The sequence below is a fragment of the Acipenser ruthenus genome, chromosome 35 (genome assembly GCF_902713425.1).
Source record: "Acipenser ruthenus chromosome 35, fAciRut3.2 maternal haplotype, whole genome shotgun sequence".
Classification (NCBI taxonomy): domain Eukaryota; kingdom Metazoa; phylum Chordata; class Actinopteri; order Acipenseriformes; family Acipenseridae; genus Acipenser; species Acipenser ruthenus.
The window spans coordinates 577854-595996 of NC_081223.1; the positions used below are offsets into that span (position 1 = coordinate 577854).

General features: G+C 41.5%; 3 protein-coding genes and 1 pseudogene across 9 annotated transcripts in view; 3 read left to right on the forward strand and 1 right to left on the reverse strand.

Annotated features, from left to right (window-relative positions):
• Nucleotides 1-18143, forward strand: part of LOC117965234 (zona pellucida sperm-binding protein 2-like) — a 127847-nt gene that overhangs the window by 42536 nt on the left and 67168 nt on the right. The window lies entirely within an intron of this gene.
• Nucleotides 1-18143, reverse strand: part of LOC117965193 (zinc finger protein 235-like) — a 125779-nt gene that overhangs the window by 24102 nt on the left and 83534 nt on the right. The window lies entirely within an intron of this gene.
• On the forward strand, nucleotides 428-14914 carry LOC131705254 (zinc finger protein ZFP2-like; annotated as a pseudogene).
• The window catches only part of LOC131705253 (zinc finger protein ZFP2-like), a 131119-nt gene continuing 116598 nt past the window's right edge, over nucleotides 3623-18143 (forward strand). Inside the window, exon 1 of the mRNA XM_059007621.1 lies at nucleotides 3623-3686. The gene's annotated coding sequence lies outside the window, so the exon portion shown is untranslated. The remainder of the gene's footprint in view (nucleotides 3687-18143) is intronic.

Consider the following 18143-nt stretch of genomic DNA (forward strand, 5'->3'; position numbering starts at 1 on the left):
CAGTAGTATTGTGGAATGAATGGTAAAGGGCTAGATGTGTCATTGGACTCCGCTGACGAGGGGCAGCAGTAGGTTTAGTGGTCATTTGTTTATGCTCGACAGATGATTTGGCCAGGAGGGACACAGACCTGCACTTGCTCAAGGCAGACATATTTTTATCTTTGGAAACACTAGTATTAAAATATTGTATATGTACGAATCTTGCAAAATTAAAAAAGAAAAAAATATTAAATATCGGTAGTTCGATACAGCCTCTTCTCTTCTATACAATATTTTATATAATTCTATGCATTTCAGTGGGTAGTTCTAACCGCAAGTCAGACACACCTGAATTCTACCGGGTCTTTCCCCACCATCTTTTTTGTCAAATTATCTGGCCAATCAAATGTTCATTAAACATTTTAGACTCAAAGGTAACCAATCAGAAGCAAAGCATTCGTTCTGCCCCCAGAACAAGCTTGGTTTCCAAAAACTCAACTGAACCGGACGCATCATTTTAAAGTGCAAGTATTGCGGCGGGTTTGAGTTTTGAAGATTAGTAGCGGGTGAGTTGTTAACCATTTCATAAAATCCTGGATTTATATTGGTCAGTGATATAAGAACAAGCAATTAAAGTAATTGTGTGCTTTCGTAATATTACTAACCTGCAACTAAGCAAATGTAACAGTCTGGTGATTCAATGAACTGTAGCGCTTACTCGGTGGGAACCTTTGTTACAGGGAGATGGGGTCTGGTAGGAAGATGTTGGAGAGCGGGATTCTGGGAAGAGCTGAGTTCGTGGTACCGGATGTGTGATTTTCAATAAAGTGTGTTCATTTAGAAGTAATACACAGTGTGAGTCTGATCGTTTGTGGAAACCCCCCAATCTATAACACTGCTTGTACGAGAGCAGCCTGTTTCCTGTTTGTGTGTGAATACAACATGTAGTCAAATGTTTCCGCATTTTCTGAAACGTTAGTATAAACTACACGTTGACAATGTAATCCATGTTTAATATATATATATATATATATATATATATATATATATATATGTGTGTGTGTGTGTGTGTGTGTGTGTGTGTGTCAATGGTTAACACGATTTCTGTTTCAGTGTTAAACCGAAAACTCGCCGAATTTGCAAGAGTGTTTTTGAATAGACGCATGCGCAATCAGTAATTTAAATTAAACATCTTCATGTTTTGTGGCGATTTAAAAGTGAAATCCACCTTAAGAGTCAGATCAGAATAATTCTGGTATTTTTAAGTCCACCTTAAATTCTGGAGTCTGAAAGTGAAATACAAATCCACTGCACTCGGGCGAGCGCTTTGACTGGGTGTGCCTGTCAGGAGCCCCCACTTAAACATCTTTGACAGTACTTATAATCTTTCTTTTTTTATTTTTGGCAGCTACCGAGCAGAACCTCATTTGATACTGCGGACAGTTTAAAGATGGAATCAGTCCCGATTAAAGAGGAGCTTCCTGAACTTGAACTGGTCCCCATTAGACTGGAGTTCTCTGGACTGTCTTCCCTCCCCATTAAACAGAAGCTCTGTGAGATGCCATCTGACAGCATCAAGTCGGAGGTGTCTGGGATTAAAGCTGAACGCAATGAATTGGAGATCTCCCAGACAGAAGAACCCCTTCCTGTGAATGAAGAGGTGCTGGAAATGGTGTGTATTACTAAACTGGAACCCCTCCAGAGACATATATAGAACTATGTGTACTCTCTCGTGTTCTTATCATCACCCAAGATGATGGACCGAAATCTCACTTGAACTCCGCTGATTGTAGCTCTAGATCTATCTATAGATATATATCTGTAGTTTTGACCGTAAAATAACAGAGTTAAGTGATCTTTAACAAAGAACCCATGAACGTGACCACAACACCAGAATGGTGAAAATGTAGTCACAGCAGTTATGAGATTTTTTTTTAAAGAATTATTTATGGGTTGGTTATGTATGTCGGACTGACTATAAGATATATCTGTCAGAAGTTATCTACCAATAAATCTCTAGGCAAACGTATTCACCTGCATTGCTGTGTATACAAGCTGTATAGGTATTTTGTTCTAAGTGCTTTCAATGTATTTCACGCTAGTAATGTGAAACCATTTTTCTTTTCATTTGTGATCAGCAGGGATGCCCTGACAACATGTCTCAAAACACAGGGGGGGTTGAGCCCCCTTTTAAAATGCTGACTTTGCCCGAGGGGGGCTGAGGTCTCACGGCCCCCACATACTCGATGCTGGTGGGCAGTTGCTATTCGTTCATCACATGAATTTTTTTTTTTTGTAATTCACCATAATCCTAACAATCCTAACCGAAACTTCAAAGCACAGGCAACCTCCAAAACCCTTATTTTATTTTATCCCCACGGGATGAATGAAGTACATCCAGTACTTTCCCAGGCTTCTTGTAGAGTGTAGGTGTAGCGGTTGATCAAACACAACAGGGTGATGATGTGCACATTGCAGAAGTGTCACTGGTGCTTACATTAAAACATTTACAACTCATTCAGTTGGTGGGGTTCATAGATGTTCTTTGCATTCTTCACAAAATGTAAAAAATACAAATTCTCTGCCAAAATGCAAATTGCGCATTTTTCCACAGTATTCTGTTATAAACAGATTTCTAGGATCCCTGGGGATTAACACCTGCTTTGAGCAATCGATCAAATCAATCCATTTTTAAATAAGTTGATCTACACAAAGTCTGACATGATTAAAGCATCATTTAGTAATTTAAAAATGACTTCTTTTATTCTATCGACCCTCATTTTTGTACACTGCAGTTTGTTTGTTTTGAACTTCGGCTCCCTGCTGCAGATGGGTTGAACCCTATTTCAAAACACAAAAAAATGTTTTTTTTTAGGACTGTACCATTAACGTCCATTACAAATATAATAGGGTGTTACATACTGTTCTATGTAAAATGCAGTGTCTGTTGTGGCATTGCAGTTTACACTGAGAAACATCTGCTTCAGAACCGGTACTGTGCCGCCACTAAACCACCTCGAGAGACGGGTCAGTGACAGAATAAAGTGTCTCTGCATTTTACCAGCATTTCCTGAAAGTGACTCCGCATCAGTGCCGCCACAGACACAGTGATTTGCTTCAGTGTAGACATGCCTCAGCATCAGTGCTAATCAGGGTCTGTGATATGAAACCAGCCCTTAATCTTTTTTTCTTTTTTTTCTGACAGCTACCAAGCAGAACCACGTTTGATGCCTTGGACAATGTGAAGATGGAATCTGTCCCGATTAAAGAGGAGCTCCCTAAACTTGAACTGGTCCCCATTAGACTGGAGTTCACTGGACTGGCTTCCCTCCCCATTAAACAGGAGCTCTGTGAGACGCCCTGTGACAGCATCAAGCCAGTGGTGTCTGGAATTAAAGCTGAGCGCAACGAACTGGAGATCTCCCAGACAGAAGAACCAGTTCCTATGAAAGAAGAGGTGCTGGAAATGGTGCGTATTAAACTGGAGCCCCTGAAAGAGGAGGTGCTCTTGAAACCAGGGAAGGAAGAATCCGAAGACTTGAAAGCAGCCCCCACTGAGCTGGGTCCGGTACACCTGCGGGAGTGTAGCGTGGTGCTGGAGAGAATCTATGTGAGAAAGCAAGGCTCTGGAGAGGAAGGCTCTCCCAACAGCACGCAAGGAGGTGGACAGGACGACGAGAGCTCACATTCAGAGTGCAGTCCAGCAGGTGAGTGACTGACTAGCTGTGACATTGTCATTCTACACTGAGTGATGGCCACAGTGTGACTGAGAGGCTGAGAACGATAGCAGGGCTCCACATTAGCATCCAGGTTCATTTCGCATACTTGTCTACACTGAAGCAAATCACTGTGTCTGTGGCGGCACTGATGCGGAATCACTTTCAGTGTCAATGGGAAATGCTGGGAAATGCAGCGACACTCTCAAGGTGGTTCAGTGGCGGCACAGTGCCGATGTGAAGCAGATTTTTCTCAGTGTGAACAGACACCACATTTTATATAGGACAGTATGTAACACCCTATAATGTGTGTAATAGATGTTACTGGTACAGTCCTAAAACTCCCCTTATTTTTTCGTGTTCTGAAATCTGGTCCTGCCCACATCTGCAGCTGATGACAGGGGGCTGAAGTTCGAAACCAACTGTCTGACCAGCGTAGGCTACTATATTGTATATTTTATGTCACAGGTTGGGTAATAAATAGCTTAAATATTTAATTTCACCTAAAAACACAAATACTGTTAAAAATACCATATGTTAACAGCATTTCTGCTTTATATTATGAAACAAAGTTTAATTTATTAGAATAAGTTAGAGAGTTCTGGCTAAAATGGTTTATTCTTTAATTAAAATACTGTAGCCTACTGTTTTATGTGTATCATTACATGGAACAAAAAGTTTGAAACAAACTGTCAGTTTAACTTGTCTGAGTAACATACTGAAATGTGAGTTACCGGTAGACTTTATGTGTTGTGCTCTTGCAGATTTGAAGAACAGAATGTTTTTGTTTTTAAAAAACGAATCCCTATTTAATGTGTGCAGCATACAGTATATTCTTTTGAAGTGTGACACACTGGCAGCATGTTTTAACACTGCATGATCTGCCTTCTATGTAAATGGAGGTATGCTGCCAAATTGCAGCTGAGCCTGTAATATCGCTGTGTGAATGCCGTAGTGAAGGGTCCTTTTTGTAGGTTTACTTTTTTGATTGAGTTTTTAAAAAAAAAAAAAAAGATTTTTTTTTACTAATTAAAAAAAGCATGCCATGATCAGGACCCATCCTTCAATAAAAGGGCCGTTATGGCAGAACAAGTACACACATGAGGAAATACATCCACTTTGTCAGTCTGTGCATACAGTAAATTGGTCAGCAGAAATCAATATATTTTGGAGGTGATTATTGTGAAGAGTCTGAATCGGGATTCATTTCAAGACGTCATATACACAATTTGGGGGTGGGGCCCTCCTAGGCGGTCCCCTTGCTTGCCTTGCCCTAAGGCCGGCTCTGAGAGACAGTGCTAATCTCTGTAGCTGGACATGTACAAAAGTATTTAACAGCAGTTAAATGGACATTAACACATACCATGAAACTTCTATTAAACGGCCAGGCATTTATTTACAAAACTCACGAGCAGACCAGCGCCTATTGGAGACTGCCAATTTATTTGAGACCTGGCGATTATATAGACGAGGAAACTTTGGAAAATGAACAAGCAGAGATACAAATTTGTATTGTTAATATACTGTAATTTTGTAAGGGTTTAAAAAGATTAGCCAACCAGGCATGGGTTATATAAATGCGAACAGGCCACTTGAATCAAGCATGGAGGGTTTATTACAGTGAAAAGGGATACAAAACAACCGTGCCAAACTCAATCTTTCTCTTCTTAACTGAACTCTCCTGAACTGACGGTACAGTAAAAACAAGCTCTATATACAAATAAGTAAATTAAAGATATAAACTACTAGCACTTTTGTTTATAAATATAGATCAATGTTGTCTATTAATAAAGATAAGTAATGAAATAATAATAGGCCTAATTCTGGTAATAATAAGTTCAATCCATCCCAGATATAGAATGCAGGTAGGTTAGGCTTACAGCGCAATGATGATAATAGTTTGTTTTTTCTTATGGACCCTGGTGGTGATGTCTCCGTTCAGTATATCCAAGTAACCATTTCCATAACCGCTTAATCCTTTACAGGGTCATGGGGAGTAACCATTATGTATTGTGATAACAGCATCTTCCAGATATTATTTCAATTTCCATTTAAATCATGATCTTATGTACACTTTGTATTACTAAACTTTGTACTTCTGCCCTCATATAATGCGTCTTTATTTTACACATTGCAATTGAAGGTAACCTGGCTTCAAAACGATACAATTAAATACTGGTCTTTTTTATTCTTAATAAAATTACCCTTTTTATTTGTTATAAATGCAATAAATTCAACACAAAGCAACACGATATACTGCTGAAAGCAAGAATTATTAAACTTAAACCAGAATGTATATGTTTGATGCCCTCAACACACACACTTCAAGTGGTGCTCCGCAGCCCTTGTGTGTTCACAAAGTCTCCTCGCAATTACCCCAGACCACTCGTGAACCCACAATGCTATTCATGAGCTCCTTGACTAACGACGGTGTTTGGGAAACACATCAGATTTGACACGTTGCTGTTACGATGGTCGAGTTACTTTTGGGAAACGGCACCGTGGATAACTTTCGAGTTAGACCTAATGCCGTTTAAACAATACATTTCTAGCATATTTTTCCAACTATCAACATTAAAGCACAGTCAACATTGATTATTTGAACATTTTCAACAATAGTCTTTTCGAAACGAGTAAACACAAGTCTGTTTGCGGATCCTGGAGTAGTCTGTGGACTATGTGGTATCAGTGGTTCTGGTCCTGGTCGTGGCAATAATAATGGGTTTTTGTTTCAGAAATGAAAGCTGAAACACATTGAGAGTGGTCCAAGTTTATTGTCTGGTATATTGCAACCAGTAAGTTCCAGTGTGTTTTGCATTGAAGGGATGAATTCGCAACTCCTCAAAGGGAATGTCCGATCCCCCCCCCCCCCACCCCCATTACGAATTTTTCCACAACAATGGATATTGAATGAAGTCATTACCCAGCCTCCATGTTCCTCTTTCTTTAGGGATTTGACATCTCCAATCTTTGAATGAAGTCGTTACCCAGCCTCCATGTTCCTCCTTCTTTAGGGATTTGACATCTCCAATCTTTGAATGAAGTCATTACCCAGCCTCCATGTTCGTCTTTCTTTAGGGATTTGACATCTCCAATCTTTGGCAAAGCAGCAGGTGTTATGCATTTTTGTTCATCAGTATTTTGTTCTGGAGATACTGCCTGTATCAATTGCGGGTTCTCGCTTCCCTTCTATTAACATCACTGTGGAGTTCTCCTGGTTTGTTAATCACTGCTTCCACTAGATCTTAGTTCATAGCAAAGCAGTAATCGGCTTGTTGATATCTCATTGAGGGATCCGGCCAAGGGTGTATTTCAGTGACTGCTAGCAGGCTCACCAATGCACACAGAACAGCAGCTTCTGAAATGAAAAATCAAGTGAAGGATTTATTCTTTGTTAATATTTGAAAACCCTAAATGTATATTGCATGCCTTTTGCCCCAACCTCCCCATTGAAATATAGGTCTAAGACTTTAATTTAGAATGTATTCTAGACAATATCAGCCTTTAAACAATTTGCACTAATCCGCATGAAACCGTTTATATGTCGTCTGTTTCCTTGTTTTTACAAACCATCATATTCCCCTCGCCACATGTGTCTATAATTTCACGTGGTCCCGTCCAATTTGCTGCCCAAGGCCCCTTTTGTAAAAAGTTTTTAATCATTAGCTTTTCCATAATCTCAGTCTACAAGCCATTAATTAGTTAATGGTTAAAGCAAAACTTGTTTTCTTATTACAATGTCAATGTGTCTTACTTTTAAAATGTTCAGATTACTTTTAATTTTTGTAATATGAATTGCATTTATTCTCATGGATCTTTCTCAATGGTACTGGTAGATAAACATCGTAATGGACCTGCTCCTAAAGACCATCCACAGTAATTTATCAAATTTGGCTAATTGGGGTAAAACTTCAACATAATTTAATGAACATGTCCATAACTACCAGATTGAGTTAACAGCCAAGGTCTTTCAGTGTTTATCAAAAGTAAGAAATAAACAATTTAAATGATTCTTACAACAAAATGCTTTATGTGTTAATTAATTCTATGCAAAATCAACCACTAAATTCATGTTATTTTCTTCCTAATCACTTCTAAGTATTCAAAGTATATTATTTAAAAAATGGGCATTCAAAATCGATGAAACAGTTAAGAGATTTGATTAACATCCCCAGTCCTCTAATTCACTCTCCCTCTAGAAGCTATAGTGTGTGCAATATGAAACTTAATGTTATGTTCTTCTTTAAAAGAGATGGCTATCTCTTACAGCGACCTTGTTGAATAGTCAGAGTCTTCTGGTAATTTTTTTAAAATCTTTTTTTCAAAAGCAATTCACATACATTTTGAACTTTTATATGTTTCCCATAACATCCCTCAAGCATTTTGACACTTGACTTTGAAGACTATGACTTTGGCACTGACTGGCACTCGGTTCTCTTTTAAAAGCCCAATCATTTGACAACAGCCTGATCATATTCCTCCCACTTTCACAAAAGCCGTTCCGACAGAAAAGGCTACCTTCCTTCCCTCTTAATAACGTGTAACCCCTGGGGGTGGGAAAGTTAGAGTCCAGCCGACCCCGACCCTGACACCTGTCAAATACCAGACGGACATGGCTGCCTTTTCTAACCTGGACGCCCTGCCGTCTGCTGCCCGCTGTCTCTAACTTTATCCTATTGTTGCCCCCTGGGCTTCTGTTAGGAGGCGCCCGTTTAACCCCCACATTTTCCCTTAAGCCCCATGCCCCCATGTAGCAGCACTAACCCATCTGGCTGGGGTGCAGGGCATAGGGTCAGCAACGCCCCCTCTGGTGGTTGTGGCAAACTCCAAACTCCTGGCGGTGGCAATGCCCCCTCTGGCGGTGGTGGTAGCAGTGGCCACACTGCTGCTAGTAGTGGCAACAGCCACTCCTCTGCTGCTGCTGGGGCAAACGGCCACTTAGGCAGGGGTGCTGTCGGCTACAGACGCTCCGACAGGCTCATTTTCTCTCCCCGTGGGAACCATAGCTCCACCCCCTCTGGTTGACACGACTGCCATTCCCCCTTCCTGGGCTGGTGGTAGCTCCTCCCCCTGAGAATGCTGAGCTGAGAGCTCCGCCTCCTTCTCTGGTAACTGGGCTGGCGGAAGCTCCTCCCCCTGAGAATGCTGGGCTGAGAGCTCCGCCTCCTTCTCTGGTAACTGGGCTGGCAGTAGCTCCTCCCCCTGAGAATGCTGGGCTGAGAGCTCCGCCTCCTTCTCTGGTAACTGGGCTGGCGGTAGCTCCTCCCCTTTAGACTGCTAGGCTGAGAGCTCCTTCTTTCCTGACCAACAGGATGGCAGCTGCCTTCTTACTGGCTGCCGGACTAGAAGCCCCGCCGCCTTTTCCGCCTCTTCTCATTTTACTGGCTAATGGAACAGAAGCCCCTCCTTCCTTCTCGTCTCCTTTCTGTTCAGTGGCGGACGCGACCCGGAAGCCCCTTCGTCTTCCCCATCTCTTCACTCTGCGCCGCCCCTTGGAAGCTCCCGTCCTCGATCGGCAAAGGAATAGCCTGGGTTCGAACTCGCGACTTGTAGACTATAGAGCGCATCTTACGCTCACGTGGAGCGCCTTTACTAGATGCGCCACTCGGGAGCCCCCCCAACATAGGCAAGCTTAACTGTATGTACAGTCCCTCTCAGGAAATCAGCAATAAACAACTTGTCTCCCTGGTCTTCACAACCAGAATGGGATCAGGACCATTATACTCTGTATAGTACAGGGTTGCCAGATTTCTACAGTGTTTATAGCCCAAAGTCACTTCAAAACTAGCCCAATTTGTTTTGTTTTTTTACTGAAACCAAGCTTATTATTATTAACATGTAGCCCTATCCTTTAATGCTGCTACTGTTTCCCAAAGAAGAAAACAGTTCAATCTTTTAAAGTTATGCCACCAATCTAATTAGATGATCACATCAATTAAATCAATTAAACAGCCATATTAATTAAATGCACCTAACAAATTGCAAAAAAGAGCCAACAGCTTGCCTTTTTTTAAACACAAAAAAGTTAAGTATGCCCCATGCATTGAAATAACACATAAAAAACATTTTTAACTTCTTACCTTCAAACTCCTTGTGTAAGGGCCAGCTGTTATCATCACGCAGGTGTATCTCAAGTCAATTTTAAATGTACAAAGAAAAAAGTCCAAAAGAAAAAAGTATGTACAAAATAAAACATTTTTACTTTATATATATATAATATTTTAGTTTCTAAAAAGCTCCTCTGAGTCGGCACCATCTTCTGCATTATTTGCTTCGTAGATGTCACCTGTAAACAGTGACAGCATTGCTTTGGATGGCTGAAATTGGTTGCAGCAACACTTATTACGCTGCATATATGCTCTGACCCTAAGAATGTTTTCCAACAATTTCTCTTGCATGCGGGTCCTTAGTTTGGTTTTGATTAGGGCCATTTGTGAAAAAGCACGTTCCACTGATGCATTGCTAAATGGTAGGGCTAAAAGAGGTAAGGCAAAAAGACCAAGTTCAGTGAAATCTTTATCACCAGCTGCATCGGTGTGTTTAGCCACTTCAACCCAGAACTCTTTAATTTGGCTGTCTTCAGTGTGCTCCCAGTGTACATTGTTCAAAGCTCGCCGTTGCTGTTTGAGTTTGCCAAGATCTCCATTGTAAAGTGGCAAAAATGATAAATTTGCCAGCTGTGGCTTTTTGGAACTGAGTACAACAGTTGGGCTGAGAACGGTAAGTGACTCAAGTTGCTGGATATTGGGAGGCAATCTTTGTTTGATCTCTTTCAGAAACTCGAACATGTAATCTCTGCATCTGCGTTTGATATCCTGTGCTTTCTGAGGTTCGATCTTTGATTCTGACAGTTCTAACTGGAACTTGATCCCGAAGTCCACTGCTGAAAGTGGCAAGCTGTTTCTGTCGGACGTTATGTCAAAATCCATTACAGATGACCATGTTGGAAAATCGTGAGGTTTCATGATTCGTTGGATCAAACTGCGGTAAAATGTCATTAAATCAGCAAGAGGTTTCGCTGGATTGGCACTGTCAGGCTGAAACAGCTTGTTTATTCTGTTAACCTCGGTGACAAGGGGCTGAAGAAAAACCAGATACAATCTGTTTACGCGGTCTGAATGCATCTGGTACAGCAGTTCAGCATTGTAATTCCTTTCCCTGCCCTTTTGTAAGCTGAAAGTGCAACTTTAGCTCTTCGTATTGAGAAAGCACTCGATCAACACACTGGCTAATTGCAAGCCATCTTGTGTCAGAAAGCTGCAAAATCTTCAGCGGGGCTTCTCCAACATTAATGGTGGCATAGAGATCGCGGTACTTCTTTTGACGCTGAGTGCTGTGGGAAAACCACGAGTACGTCTGTGATACCATGTACTCGATGTTTCGAGGAAGTACGTCCATTGCTTTTGATGCACAGAGCTGCAGTGAATGACAAACACACTTGTACACAATTTTTGGATTCACCTCCCTTAACTTTGTTAGTACCGAATTATTTTTCCCACACATTGTAATGCAACCGTCTGTTGCCAGACCAATGCATCTTTCCAATCCCAGCAAACGATGTCACGATACGATCAAGTTTTCTGCTGAAGTACCTGAACACCACACAGAGTTGCTTGTTTGCACTGATGTCTGTGCTTTCGTCCACAATTAGAGAGTGTGGCTCTTTGGCGATGTCTTCAAGCATCTCCTGATGAACAATGGGCCCGATGACACATTTTAGAAGTGCTGAGCATTTTGTTCTATGAAGACTAATATCCTTCTGTGCAACTTCCCTGACTATGCATCCCAAATGATCTACGGTGAGGATGCTGGAAAGGCAAGCAATATGGGCTGCCAGCTTCAACTCACATATTTTAACGGAATTGTCAACTTGTTTCTTAAATCCCGTGTCAAATAAGCTTCTTGTATTTGAATAGGGAGCTGCGTTTCTAATATGTTTCTCTGTTTTACTGTGAGCTAACAGATCGCTGTGATGTGCTCGCACTTCACATTTACAGTACCTACACGCTGCTTTTGAGTCATCGCCAGCTACACGGCTAATCCATTCTTGTAACCCTTTTTCTTTCTCAGTCTTTGCAGTATTTTTTCAGTATTTAGATTACTTCTTTATTTTTCCTGCTTTTTAGCGGTTTCAATGTTTCTACCCTGTTTCTTAAAATGGCTGCTTTTCACTGTCAATTAACACAATCGTTCGTCTCTCACGCCTGTTCACTCGCATGGTCATGCGCAGTGGTGGTTGTGGTCATGCGCAATATGTTATTTTATTGGGAAACACAGTTTTACGTAGTTTGTGTGCACTGCGGCGGGTAGGCTGCAAAAGTTTATTCATTTTTAATAGTTATTCTTTTTTATATGTATAAAGTAAACTAGCCCAAAAAACCACGAGACCTCTTGAAAGTAGCCCAAAAAGTAGCAACCAGCGACTCCTAAATATTTCCCGCGGCTGTCTTTTTAAAGGAAAACCGCAGACCTGGCAACTCTGGTATAGTATTTCAAACACCCAATCTCTGTCTACTTTACACCGCCCCTTAAATCTGTTTTTCGAAAAAGACTAAAAGTTCTAGGCTGACACTCCTGATCAAACCTTCCGAGATCGGCACAGGGCCCCAGAATCAAAGTGCACAGATTCCTCTTAGAAATTTATAGCTCTGTTACCCCCTACAATCTCCCTATCCTAATCTAGCTGATCGGGCTAGTATTAATAACAGATAGGTACCTATTGCGACCCTTTTTGACAAATAATAAACAATAATCAACAACACCAGAAAAAACAGTATAGTAGGTTACTATTCCTGTGCTGAATAAATTAAACGTATACTCACTCATCCTTAGTTGTCCTCTAAAGTTCAGTTAAAGAGAAGTTAGAAGGTTCCTTCATGCGTTCAGATGGATGAAATCAAATCAGTTTTGCAGCCTCCCTGGTGCGGACTACACTACAGTTACCTACACTACCTAACCCAGAAAAGGTCATGAAACGACATAATGAGGAAGGAACATTTGCTGCATTTCTTACTTAAAACAGTCTCTGATTTTTCTCTCCTGTTTGTTTTTTCCAGGTTCCAGTCCTGCAGTTCAAGCAAGGACCCAGTTAAGGAATTTAAAAATACTGAGAGGAGAGAAATTAAATACCAGAGGAGAGAAACCGTATCGCTGCTCTGACTGTGGAAAGAGTTTTAGTCTCTCAGGAGACCTTGTGATACACCAGCGAATTCACACAGGAGAGAAACCCTATCGCTGCTCTGACTGTGGAAAGAGGTTCAAGTCATCAGGACACCGTACAGCACACCAGCGAATTCACACAGGAGAGAAACCGCATTGCTGCTCTGACTGTGGAAAGAGTTTCAGGAGCTCAGGAGACCTTGTGATACACCAGCGAATTCACACAGGGGAGAAACCCTATCGCTGCTCTGACTGTGGAAAGAGTTTCAGGAACTAAGGAGACCTTGTGATACACCAGCGAATTCACACAGGAGAGAAACCTTATCGCTGTTCTCACTGTGGGAAGAGTTTCAGTCGGTCAGGAAATTTTGAATTGCATAAGCGAACTCACAAAGGAGAGAAACCATATCACTGTTCTGACTGTGGGAAGAGTTTCAGTCGGTCAGAACACCTATTAATACATCAGCGAATACACACTGGAGAGAGACCGTATCACTGCACTGACTGTGGGAAGAGTTTCAGTCGATCAGGACAACTTGTAACACACCAGCGAATTCACACAGGAGAGAAACCATATTACTGCTCTGACTGTGGGAAGTGTTTCAGAGATTCAGCAGACCTTAAAAAACACCAGAGAATTCACACAGGAGTAAAGCCATATCACTGCTCCGACTGTGGTAAAAGTTTCAGTCAGTCAGGACAACTTGGAAAACATCAGCGGGTTCACACAGGAGAAAAACCGTTTCATTGCTCTGACTGTGGGAAGAGTTTCAGTTCGTTAGCAAACCTTGTTTCACACCAGCGAATTCACTCAGGAGAGAAACCGTATCACTGCTCTAACTGTGGGAAAAGTTTCCGTCACTCAGCATCCTTTGCTGTACACCGGCGCATTCACACAGGAGAGAAACCGTATCGCTGCTCTCACTGTGGGAAGAGTTTCGGTCAGTTAGGACACTTAATTTCACACCAGCGTATTCACACAGGAGAGAAACCGTACCGTTGCTCTGACTGTGGGAAGACTTTCAGACGGTCGGGACACCTTGTTTCACACCGGCGTGTTCACACAGGAGAGAAACCGTACCACTGCTCTGATTGTGGGAAGAGTTTTAGTAAGTCAAGATCGCTTGTTACACACCAGCAAATTCACACAGGAGAGAAAAAAAAAAGAAAATGTAAATAATGTTCCTGCATAAAAATAACTTTTATCCATTTTGCTTCCTGGCATTTCAGCACAGCAGTGTGCTGCTGAATAGTGTGGCTGCCCAAGCCGAGGAGACAGTCAGAACAAATCCTTAAATGGAATTTACTAGTGTAACGACCTCGCCCTTAGCACAAAGCCAACCACTATGGAGCGATTACCTCCCTATATTAAATCTATCCCATGACAAAAACAAGTTAGACAAACAGCTGTTTGAAGGGGTGATCTCAAATGCAAAAATCCAAGTTAGGAGAAGAAATTAGGCCAATCTTGTCAAGCAAATAGGCACACTTGGAAAGGTGCTGGGGCCCAAGATTCACACAATTCTTGCTTCTAACTTGGCGCCTTTCTTTATCGCTTCGTTCCACTTGAAGTGCTCTTTGTATGACTTGAAGTGACTGAGACACACACTCACATTGTAATACGAAAGAGATCATTTCTGATTGGATCAGAATCTGAGTGCTCATGTTCAACACTGTTTTTTTTCCATAAATAGAGCTATTAAAAAATGATATGTCCAAACTACAAAATAAAATGTGCAATGCAAATTTAGGACACAGTGTAAATGCTCTTATTGGAAGTCCAGGAATGCTGAATTCAGCTCCATCGATTGCTATGAGCTACAGCTGTATCACAGAGCAGCTCTCCTGGTAAACCCTTTGAAGGAGGAAACAAACTGCTATTGTTAATTATTTTGCATAGAATGGCACAAGGCAGCTGTAATAGAGTAAATGTAGATGCGCTTTTAGACTGTGTGTTGCTGCTAGCCCCACCCTGTGCAAATTCAAAGTGTAAAACCAGATAACACAACAAGCAGGGCACAAGCTAAGCGATGAGCTGTATTTGATTAGGGAAATAAAAGCTGTTTACTTTGACTATCTGCGTCAGTCTGGATTCTTATAGAAATCAAATGTAAGACAACAAATATACTAGAAGTGTCAGGGGTGGAAGTTGCAGATGTTGAGATATTAGAGTCAGTGTTTCCCAGCATGCATCACTGTGAGCAGCTCCTTCCTCCAGACACAGTGTTTAGATGACTGGGTGTGAGGAGCCTTGTGTTAACAATGGGAGAACTGGGCTAACTGGGGAGCTCACTGTTACGGCCTATTTCAATAGTCTTATTACTGTGTTGTTACATTATGGACAGCAGTGGTGCTCTGGCTCCCTCTTGTGGTCACTATTAATATCTGCTCTGTGTCTCTCGGAGGTCAAATTAATTGCTCTTTGTCATTAAAATGCTGCTTTTATCATCAAACTCTTCGGACTACTTTTCTGAGTATGAACACATCTCTTCTGTATGCAGGTTTTTAAATGATGAAAACAAGAAAAAGAATGAAGTAAAGCAAATAGATTCTTGTTTACTTCCTCACATTGTAAAGTAATAGCAGCACTAATGTCCCCCATGGTGGGCTCTAAGACTAGATCATTGACCTGGTCTTTCTTTAAATGACCTTTCACGTTGGACACATTCAAATGTCATCACTGTCATTAAACAACATTTTACATTCATACTGAAATTATTTTATTAATATTGCTTACTTAATCAAATAAAAAAATCTAATAAAAATCATAAAATTCAGGGGCTCCCGAGTGGAGCATTCAGCAAAGGCACTGTGCCGGAGTGCAGGATGTGCCCTATAGCCCGGAGCGCGCTGGTTTGAATCCAGGCTATACCACTGACACAGCCTAATCAAACCCAGCTCTGTGCAGTCTGACTGTAGCAGCTCTGCAGCTGTTCTCAGCCTCAGCCCCTGTGGTTACTGTCTATGAGCCAGAGCAGTTCCTGCAGAGCTGAGGGAGGTTTTTGTACGGACGTGTATCACTGTGTGAATGGGTAGCTATTGCCCTGCTGACAGTAATAATCTCCTGCATCTTCAGCCTGCACTCCACTGATGCTCAGTGTAAACTGTGTCCCTGATCCACTGCCACTGAATGGAGCTGGAGTCCCAGAGTGACGGTTAGAAGTAGAATAAATCAGGAGCTTCTCCAGGTTTCTGCGGGTACCAGTGGATGGAGCTGGTACTAACAAAGCTGCTGGCTGTACAGCGGATAGAGACCATGTGTCCTGGAGAACAGACTGAGCTGCTGGAGACGGAGTCAGAACAACGTCTGCACTGGACTCAAAAAATACAACAAAAAATGATTATAAAATAATAATGCAAGAGTCAAATTAAATAGTGTTGTGTTAGAATACAAACAAAATGTACAGAAGCGGCTAGACAGATTTACTTCAATGAAAAGTTCTATTTAAAATGAACTCCAGTCAAGCTTTCAGATTTATAAATAACTATTTAATTATCACCTTGAGCAAAGAGCCCCCGTGTCCCCAGCAGTAGAAGCAATGGCATCATTGTACTGTGTGTTTCAGTGACTCTGAAAGGGCTGAGCAGTGACTCATCAATACTGTGTGTCTCAAAGTGTTTGGAGCAGTGAGGCAGGCACCGGTATACAAAGCAGCTTCCTTTATACAAATCCTGCTGCTGCTGCTGCTGTCACAGATAGAGGAGATCTGAGCCGTGAGTGAGCACCAGTGTGATTGATAGGGTCGGGTTCACTTTGACTGTTTTCTTCTATTTTTCCCCCAGTCAAAGCTCTCAGTATATCACTGCTGTCTAATATAACTGATCTGTTTGTCTAAACTGACAGTAATATTTCTGTTTCTGTCATCATTTCAATGCTATTGAGAATTAAAGGGTATGTAGTGCCCTAACCCTAGTGGTATACCTTCCCATGTGCTGCTGCTGCTGCTGTAGAAGTAACGGACCTGTCATTTTTCTTTTCATTGGTCACATTTTGACTGCTTCTTACTGTTATAAATTGGACATCTACTTCACTGTCTTTCACAGGCCTTTTCAAGATGTACCTTGAGCGAGCTGCTAGGAGTGCATTTTCATTATTTCAATCAGACTGATATTTAACAAGCCAGGGGAAAAGGTATCAAACTCCTTGTGGCAAAGTGGTTGCTGATTATGAACAGGTGCAGAGGTGATGCAGTGCAGGAATAAACAGACAGAGATTTGTAATCCGGTATGGAAAAATATACGTTTTATTTTTAGTTATAATCCAGGTCTGGTGACCAAATAATAAGCGATGCGTAAAACACGGAGAACAGTAACAGGGATTGCAGCCCTAAACAATAAACACAGCATCTCTCCCACAATATACAACCACGGTCACCAGTCCTGGGTGTGTGCTGTAGTGCTTGTGGTGGGTGATACAGTTTAAAGAGTGACAAATAGTGCAGTGCTTTTCCGGGTTCAGTGCTGGCTCTTAGCGACAGCCCAGGAACGTGTTCGCCGTCTATAAACACACAAGTATCAATTATAGACAAACAAACAAACACTCACGATATTCTTAATACACAGTGCACGGCTCCTTCCGGGTCTAGTTCAAAACCAAAAACGAAGGAAAAGATTTACAATTCTCCAGCCCATTTTTAGTTTAATTTATTTTCCATTAGTTTGCCCCTGTTTTACACTTATATATTAAGAATAGCCCCACAAATTGATGAAAGTGTTTTTCTAAATGATTCTTACCCTGAGTGCAGATGACAAGTGCCCAGATGAAGATGCTGATAAAAGTCATTGTTGTTGTGGATTCTGTTGCCATGAAGGGCAGCTCTCAAACATTAAATTATTATTATTTAATGTCAACAAATGGAGGGGGACTAGACATGGTCACAAAGCTGGTCCTGTTTCAACCAGTTTTTCAGTTCTGTTAAAAAAAACTCTTGTAGTCTGATATACTTTTCATAAAGTCTGGTAGCGTATTCCAAAACATGGCACCCTTAATTGAGCAAGCTGTTTGTGCAAACGTAGTGCGACGTCAAGACACTACAGTCTCCTCTTGTGGTTGATCTTCTAGACAATCCAAAGGTAGATCGTTAATGTAGAGACTAAATAATAAAGGCCCTAATATAGATCCCTGTGGGACCCCCATAGTACAGTTCCTAAACGCTGATTCACTATTGCTTATTTTAACACTTTGTTTTCTATCTGACAAGTCAGACTCCATCCATTTCAGAGCCTGACCAGACAGGTTCAATTCAGACAGGGCTAGAAACACTCCCAGAGCACTGAAGCATGTGCTGC